Genomic DNA, 8,682 nt, shown 5'->3' with positions numbered 1-8,682 from the left:
TAGAAATCTTCTCCCTGGCCATGATAGCTTGATTGCTACCTGGCCATTTATAACCCTCTGCACTTTCCTATAGTCATGCACCACAAGGTCTGTATCCAGCTGGTATGGTGGCTGGCTCCTGGATCAGTGGAAGTCCAGTTCATATTGAGCAGACCTGCCAGATTTTCTCTCTGTCATTTTGTGGATCTAACCAAATCAATCACTTCCCCTGTGACATCACCCCCACCCCCACCCCCCTGGAATTAAGCCAGCCTGAGGTGACAGCTTTGTGAATGAGACGTTGGTCTTTACAGGGTCTGAGCTGTTAGTTATGATCCCTTTTCTGTTAATCCTGGGATCCTATAGAAAAATCATGTCCACCATCCTGAGGTTGTCATCTGCAATAGTTCAAGCCAAACCTTCTCCACCTGCTCAACTCATGTCATAGTTGTGGCTTTATTCTTTGGATTAGGAATCATTACATATTTGAGACCCAAATCCAAATATTCTTCTGGAACAGACAAGTTTGTCTCTCTTTTCTATACCATTGTGATCCCAATATTTAATCCAATGGTATACACTCTGGGGTATTTTCCTCATCAGTGCTGTGTCTGGTGATCATGGTCACTTTATCAGCAACCAAATATGCAGAATAAAATCCAACACCAAACTGGCCAATCATAGAGATGTTGGCTCCAGCCTGCAAAGCTTCCATGGATGCCTTGATCCAAGACTTGATAACAGTGTCAAGGTAATTGATCAAGCTGTCCTTGTCATTCCAATCCCAGTATTCACAATAGGGAGGGTTTGAACTTGTTTGGGATAAACTTAATGTGTAGCTCCTTCCCACAGTCTAGCTTACCAGAATCCATCAAGCTTTCATATCTGATTTTGTCCAGAGCATCTGATATATTTGAAAGAAGCTCCTAGAAAGATCTCTTTGTTCAAGTAGAAAGGTAGAAAGTATTGGTGATCAACGACATCAACTGTGTAATTTCTCCCTGAAAGGAAAATGTCTAAACATTTTCCTCCTCCATCAGTTGGTCATGGGTCTGGGTTTCCTCAGGCAATTTGACTAAGTAATTGCAGTCCAGGAGCACTAGGACACAGATGCAGTTGGCACATCATTCACTCACTGCATAGAGGTGACCTGTCCAGCATGCAAAGTCTATTACAGAAGTCACCTGAACCTACCATAGGAACCCTCCCCAACCAGCACAGTGTTATATGTTTTACTAAGAGATTGTTTAAGAAATCTCTGTACAGTTTTAAAATTCAATTCCTTTTTACCAATGAAGAGTTTGGTCCACTTTTCTACTTGGATTTTGAACTTCACTTGTAACTCTACTTTTATTATAGTGAAATGATACAAACAGGAAGAAACCAAAAGAGGGGACATACCAGATGAGGTCTGGGGGGGTCTCAAACATATGAAGTCAGTACTAATCACCCTCCTGGGTCAGAGTATGAGACTTATATATAATGAAAGATCCCTTGTTCATATTTAAAAACATTTTATTTATAAGGACAATTAGCTAATATTATATACGATTTATATTTACTTTACCATTTTATCAATTCTCTTTTGACTTCATTTTTGGTGTTTGTATGTTTTTACCTTGTAGAAATATTTATTTTTACATAGTGATTTTTTTTATGTTTTTGTGTCCTATGTTTTAAATTTTGAGTCATAGTTAGAAAACCTTCCTTATGCAAAATTATTTAAAGAAACTTTTTCTTAGAAATTCCTTTTGTTTGTTTTCTAAATATCTAAACCTAAATATGTCAGGTGGAAGAGATTCCATGGGGTAAGGATGGCTGCTTTTTATTTAAAGAACTTTTCATGTTCAGAAAGAACAGAATATTTTAAAGGTAGATTGAGTATGTTTGATGAAACAGTTGGTTTCAACTAATGTAATTTAAAAATTTATAGGAAAATATGAATTATTTCATGTTGATGTCCAACTTTTCATATTTTAAAATTTAATAATATTTCACAGTCACAAATGTGTTCTTTCACTAAAGCAGGTTCTATACATTTCTGATTCCATTACATATAATTTAAAATTAAATTATGATATTATATGATATTACATCAATTTGAAAAAATGAAACTATGAATAACATACTTTTTGTATATACAGTAAATAATACTATGAGAAAACTTCAACTTCATTACGAACCAAGACTTTGTAACATATAAATACTGGATTCGTGTATTTTGCCTTATTGTGATCTTAATAAAGCATTTAAAATAAAATAATCCATTACATAAATTTATAATCTGTGGGGAATGGAAGGAACATATATTTTATTAAAAACAAATATTATATAAAGTTAAAGACATAAAATAATCAAAGTTTTAAGTTCAATATTGTTTTTTAAATTAAATTTTAATTTTAAATTTCAGGGTTGAAGTTGCTAATTTAAATCAAATATGCCACATAGTTGAGGATTAGATAGAGTAGAGACATTGACACTGAATAATATCTAACTGAATTACAATGTTGTTACACATTCCCTTAATCATTTGTACTTTTCCAGCAAATATACAGATGTCTGAGTTTGAAATAAAAATAAGAACATCATGTTTTATTAATCTTGATTAAAAAGAAACTAAACCTATAAGAAGAGTAATATAGATGGTTTTATTCCTTCTACCCTGTCCCCCTACTGATAAGAACATACAGAAGTGTTACATATTTCATGCAATATACTGATAATTTCACCATCAAAAGTTTGATTCTGTATGTTAGGATTATATTTTATTTAGCACTGAAAGTCATTTTATTCAATCAAGGGGAATGTAATTATTTGCATTAAATTTCATTACTTATAAACCTAATACATAAACATTTGGCTCTTTTATTTTCTTGTGTCTTAATTCTCTCTTATTTATGAGTGATGATTTCATCTTAATATTGTTGAATTCATTTCATTTCAGAGCCAAATAATGAGCAACATCTTAGGTTCACAGCCATTTTCTAGAATCTGTATTGATCCCAAGTAGGAAATTAGTCACAGCCCTTACCTCTCAGATCATTTACAGTCAGGGAGGAAAAAAAGCATAGGAAAAGAATTAGACAATTTATAATACTAAGTATTGAACAATGAGGCATAATAGAAGTGTTGAGTTCTCAGAGTACAGAAAATTACATAAACAAAATATAGGGAAACATTTCACAGGGATTTGCAACTTTAGAATATAATATTTTGAAATAGTTAGAATTTTGATCATTGCCTTAAGATCTCCCTTCCTTCCCATAATTATTGTCCAATATAAAGGAAAATACACTAGAAAGGGATTATGTTTCAGACTGTGTAGAACATTTAATAAAATTTGGAAGAATAAATAAAACTTAGCTTTTAATAGTAAAAATATCTAGCACTTATATAGCCCTTTACAAATAGCACAATGTAAGCTATTTTACATATATTAAATGACATAAATCACATATCAACTGTAAGTGTTGCCAATTACTGTCCCTTTTCATAGATAATCTACTGTGGCACAGGTAGGGTAAGTGCATGATGTAATTTGCATAATACCACACAGCTAGCAGGTGGCAGGGCCATAATTCAATTCCAGTCCATCCGGGGAGGACACAGTGCTCTTTAATCATGACATGCCACTTTACTGACACTGTTTAGTGGGCCAGGTACAAACCCAACAGGATACAACTAGTGGTGAGGCAAGAGGCACCAGAGGTCCAAAATTTAAGGAGGCTTTCACTTTCAAGATTGAATAGGAATGGCCCTGAGAATGAGTGCCATCTAAAATTTTGGCCCTGATTAAGGGAAAAGTAAAAACAAGTGATTACCAACAACTCAACTCAAAAGTAAATTATAGTAGGCAAGGTGTTACAACTCTGACAGCAACAGACTTAAAGAACATATTATAACCTTAATTATAGCTATAGAAACATAATAAATGATCAGTTAAATTGATAGGTAAATAATTTTACCAATATTTTTTCAATTAATTCTCACAAACAAGGTGCATGCTTTAGAAAGTTTAATTGCTTACTATAATCCAGGTAATCAATCACAGAAAACTAAAGTACATTAAAACAATAGGCACTGATTGGCCATCACAAAACCTATGTGAAGTTGGTCAAACTATCCATCTTAATGGGTCTCAATATCTCTATTGCTAAAGGAAAGTTAGTTTAGGAACGTTCATCCTAAGTTTTGTGTTTTTGTTGAGGAACAACAAAGATAGTGAATGGTGCACACAGCACCCTGGGTATTATATAGCAGCAAATAACTTTTCTCCTCCTGCTCCACACACATACAGACAGGTAATGGATATATACTCCAAGCTATACATGTTTTCCTGTGGTTACCCTGTATATTTGTCTCAATTTGGATCAATCTTCCCAGGCTAATTTCCCTGAGTAAAACCCTCTTATATCTTCCAATTAATACTCTAACAAAAGATATTTGCATTATTTTTCTATATTCAATAAAATATTCTGTTAATTTTTTGCCATGTAAACTGTATAATGGGATTTCTATGTTCTAGATCATCAAGTGAGGGGAGGAAAATGATGGTTGAAATAGGTAGTTGAAAAAGAATGTGAGAAGATAACTTATATTATGCTACTGAAGTGTTATTGTGAAAATGCACTGAGAAGTACAATAGGATTAACTTCAATTGGGATTCAACAAAAATAAGATCAGATTGCAAAGTTATGGGTATGTCTACAGCAGTTTCAGATAGCTCCAGTGTCTGTGCTGAGAAAGGTACAATTTGCTTCATCCTGTGCTATTATCAGATGTATAATGAAATGGTATTAAAGGAAATTTCATTGCAGTGTTTACAGTGACAATCCATATGATCTAAACAAGGAAAAGTGGAAAATACACAAATAGTAATATTCTTAAATTGGAAAGAATTGTAGGAACATGAAAACCAGTCTGGACACCTAGATACAATTCAGAGTACAGGCAATGAGATTCAGGAAGGTAGAGTGAAATGCTTATGTTAAATTTATCCTTTCTACAGATGATACATTAAGAAAAACCATCAGAAGGAAATCTAACTGATTTGAAGGAATTTGTTCTTTTGGGCTTTGCTGATATTCCCCATCTCCAGTGATTTCTATTTGGATTATTCTTTGTCATCTATATCATTATACTGCTGGGCAATGATACCATATTTCTGATAACAAAACTGGATTCTAGTCTCCAGACCCCCATGTATTTTTCCCTTGGCAATTTTTCCTTCTCTGAAATCTGCTATTTATCAATTACTGTAACCAGAATGCTCATGAACTTAAGACCCAGAGAAGAAGAATTTCTTTAGTTGCCTGTGCTGCACAAATGTACTTCATGGCCATTTGTAACCTACTGCCCTATTCTGTAGTCATGAGTCAGATGGTGTGTTTCCAACTGCTAGCTGGCTCTTGGATCAGTGGAATTCCAGTCCACATAGGACAGACATGCCAGATTTTCCCTCTGTCCTTTTGTGGGTCTAACCATATAAACCACTTCTTCTGACATCTCACCAATACTCAAGCTGGCCTGTAGAGACATCGGTGTGAATGAAACATTGGTTTACATAGTTGCTCTGTTGTTTGTCACAGTTCCATTTCTGTTAATACTTTGCTCCTATACCAAAATTATATGTACAATTCTTAAATTACCTTCATCTACAAATTGGGTCAAAGCCTTCTCCAACTGCTCATTTCATCTTATGGTGGTGGTGTTATTTGATGGATCAGGATTGATTATATATTTAAGACACACCACCAGTCACTCATAAGGAACTGACAAAATACTCTCTCTTTTCTTTTCCATTGTTTCTCTTATGTTTAATCCCATGATACACAGTCTAAGGGAAGGATGTCATAGGGGGACTGTGTAAATTTATATGTAATTTATTAAAGAATGAATTATATTTACAAGAGATGCTTTCTCATATATTTGTAATGAAGTTTCAATAGCTATTTACTTTAATTATACTTATTGCCTGACTGTTCAGTGGCAATTATTTCCAGTGTATGGAATTTAATATTGAGAGACTTTTTATATTGTTATCCAAATTAGATTTGTATCAGCAAATTGCAAATAATTACATTAAAAATTCTATAATTTTATTGTGCAATGTCCCTTCTAAATAAAAACTTTTGATAATTGCTGATGTAATATAGTCACTTGTTATGTAGATTCTATTATATCATTTATTGCAAATTATATCATTGATTTTCACAGAGCTGAAACATATATTTTATAAAACAGGTTGGCAACGTGCATTAAATAAAAATATACATGCAGTTTTGTCCAGCAATGGCTTTTCAGAGAAAGCATTCCTTAGAGACAAAAAAGGACCTTTCAATGTAGATTCAGTTTTATAAAGGTGATGGTACATCAATACAAGTGAAATTAGGTGTGATTTATATATATATATATATATAAATATATATCAGATATATATATAAATATATATATCTGATATATATATCAGATTAAACATTTCAACATAATACAATACTGTGATTTGATCAAACTAATATTATCATTTAAAATGTATGCATTTAATTTGAAGAGGCATGGGGAATAATCACACTTTTTTAATATGTATAATCCTCAAGATGATAAAACAGACAGGAAAATTAGAAAACAAAGAAATTTAAAATATAATTAAGATAGCTCCTATAAAAATATATCACATGCATATCACATACATGGTTACACATGGATGCACATTGAAAAAGATGAACTTAAATATAATTGTCAAATTTTAATTTTGGATATTTAAGCATATATTTTTCAATGATTTTCATTTTGCTTTTCTGAATTTTTGGTGTTTACTTCAATGAACCTGTGATCTCCATGTAATCAAAAAAATTAATAAATCTGTAATCACTATGGATAAGGAAAAGGATAGTAGTTAAGTGTGCTGTTTCCTAATATAAAGTAACATAATTTATCTCATTCTTTTACAGTATTTCATGCTTACTAATAAATTCATCATATATGAAGGCAACAAATCTCTAAGGCCATGACCTGTTATGAGGAAATGTGATGAATAATGTACCTGAATTTAAGACTTTTCCCCAGAAATGAAGCAAGTCAGAGTTGCTTACATTTACATGGACTTAGCTAACTCCAAGTGCAAAAGGGATTGTATTACTACTTTCTACTCAGAACAATAAAGCCATGATACACATTCACCATCTTGATGGCAACTAAAAAGAAATTATCTACCCTGCAGAAGTGCAAAACAAATGAGGAATAAATTATTAGGAATCTCAAACAATACACTTATACAACCCCCCCCCCCAAAAAAAAGCAAAAGATAATGGAAATGATTAGAGACAGAGAATTATTTTTAATTACAAGCATAATAATGCAAAATAATTCCAGGAAAATTTCCAGGCAGAAATTGGGTCACTCTTGAAGCTATTAAATGTTGAAAGGTGTGAGAGAGAAGCTGGAAGTCCTCTCATTCTCAGTACCCTAGCTGTCTCATATGGAAAAAAAGTTTTTTGTTAGAAAAGAGAGACTAACAAGGGGTAAATTTACATTTTAATCATTTTAATCACCATAATTGATGTGAAGTACTTTAGGTTTTTTATTGCAGAGAAGGGCAAATGAGAGCTGTGTTCTTGAGTAGAAGATTATTTTGATAGATAATAAGGTCTCCACCCTTCAAAAAAAAAATCAATGGACAGATATTCAAAGCTATTTTACCACTAAATTAGTTAACATAAGCAAAAAAGCTAAAGCAATCTTCACATTCAGTGATGAAAAGGTAACAAAAACTTCATTTGCACCATGACTTGCAAAATATTATGAATGTATGCAGGTAATATAAATACTTTGAACATTTTAAATGTTTTTATTTATCAAGTTAATCTTTTGTACCCAATTATTTTGAATTGATATATTCTCAGACCAACTCACAGCACTATAAACTGACTTCCTGAGAAACACAAATGTAGACATTTATTTGCCTTACTGGACAAGTCAACTGATCGGGGACATGGGGAGAATTCTGTAGTCTGTGTGGCATCTTTATAAGTTAACAAATTTGATTTGGGGGAAGAGATTATTGTATATATCTTTAGTTTGAATCTGGATTCATACCTATGAATTCATATTTGAAAAGGATACGTAGTGCATAGCAATAGACAATCTTTTATTTATTCCTTCCTTTTATAAAAGTATATACCTATTACTATATCATCTATATCTAATATATACATATATAGTTACTTGGGATAGTAATGTGCCTTAAGGGCTTCTTATGTTGATAAAATGGTGCTTAATTTGTCACATAAAAGCATTGGAAGTAAAGCTTATTTATTAAGATGTTCAATAATTAGTATGGAACACATATAAGGAAATAAATAATGGAGTAAAAATGAAAGGAGATCTTATACAGTAACTTACAGTAAGGAATAAAAAAACATAAATTATATAAATGAGAAAAATGTAGTCTGTGGAAAGGTGATACTGCAGGCTCAAAAGTGGAAGACCGTTGAACTCTGTTGTAATAAGCCTCATACAGAAAACATACACATATTTATCTATATATGTTTACTTTGAATGCAAGCAGATAATAGCAAGCTACCTAGATAATGTGCATGTGTGCCAATGAATTTGTGGACTTTCATTTATAATTAGTTTCATTTAACTAATTATATTTATGTTGATTAAGGTTTCCAAACACATATAGTGACATATATGATGTAC

At 32.2% G+C, this 8,682-nt stretch overlaps 2 pseudogenes; one reads left to right on the top strand and one right to left on the bottom strand.

Moving 5' to 3' along the window:
* Positions 1-541: 541 nt before the first annotated feature.
* Positions 542-2,155, bottom strand: LOC119525339 (annotated as a pseudogene).
* A 2,808-nt stretch (positions 2,156-4,963) lies between these two features.
* LOC119525338 lies at positions 4,964-5,927 on the top strand (annotated as a pseudogene).
* The last annotated feature ends 2,755 nt before the right edge of the window (positions 5,928-8,682 follow it).

The sequence above is a fragment of the Choloepus didactylus genome (assembly GCF_015220235.1).
Source record: "Choloepus didactylus isolate mChoDid1 chromosome 25 unlocalized genomic scaffold, mChoDid1.pri SUPER_25_unloc1, whole genome shotgun sequence".
NCBI classification, from domain to species: Eukaryota; Metazoa; Chordata; class Mammalia; order Pilosa; family Megalonychidae; genus Choloepus; species Choloepus didactylus.
The sequence above is the reverse complement of the archived record's forward strand: the minus strand, read 5'-3'. Positions and strand labels throughout refer to the sequence as shown.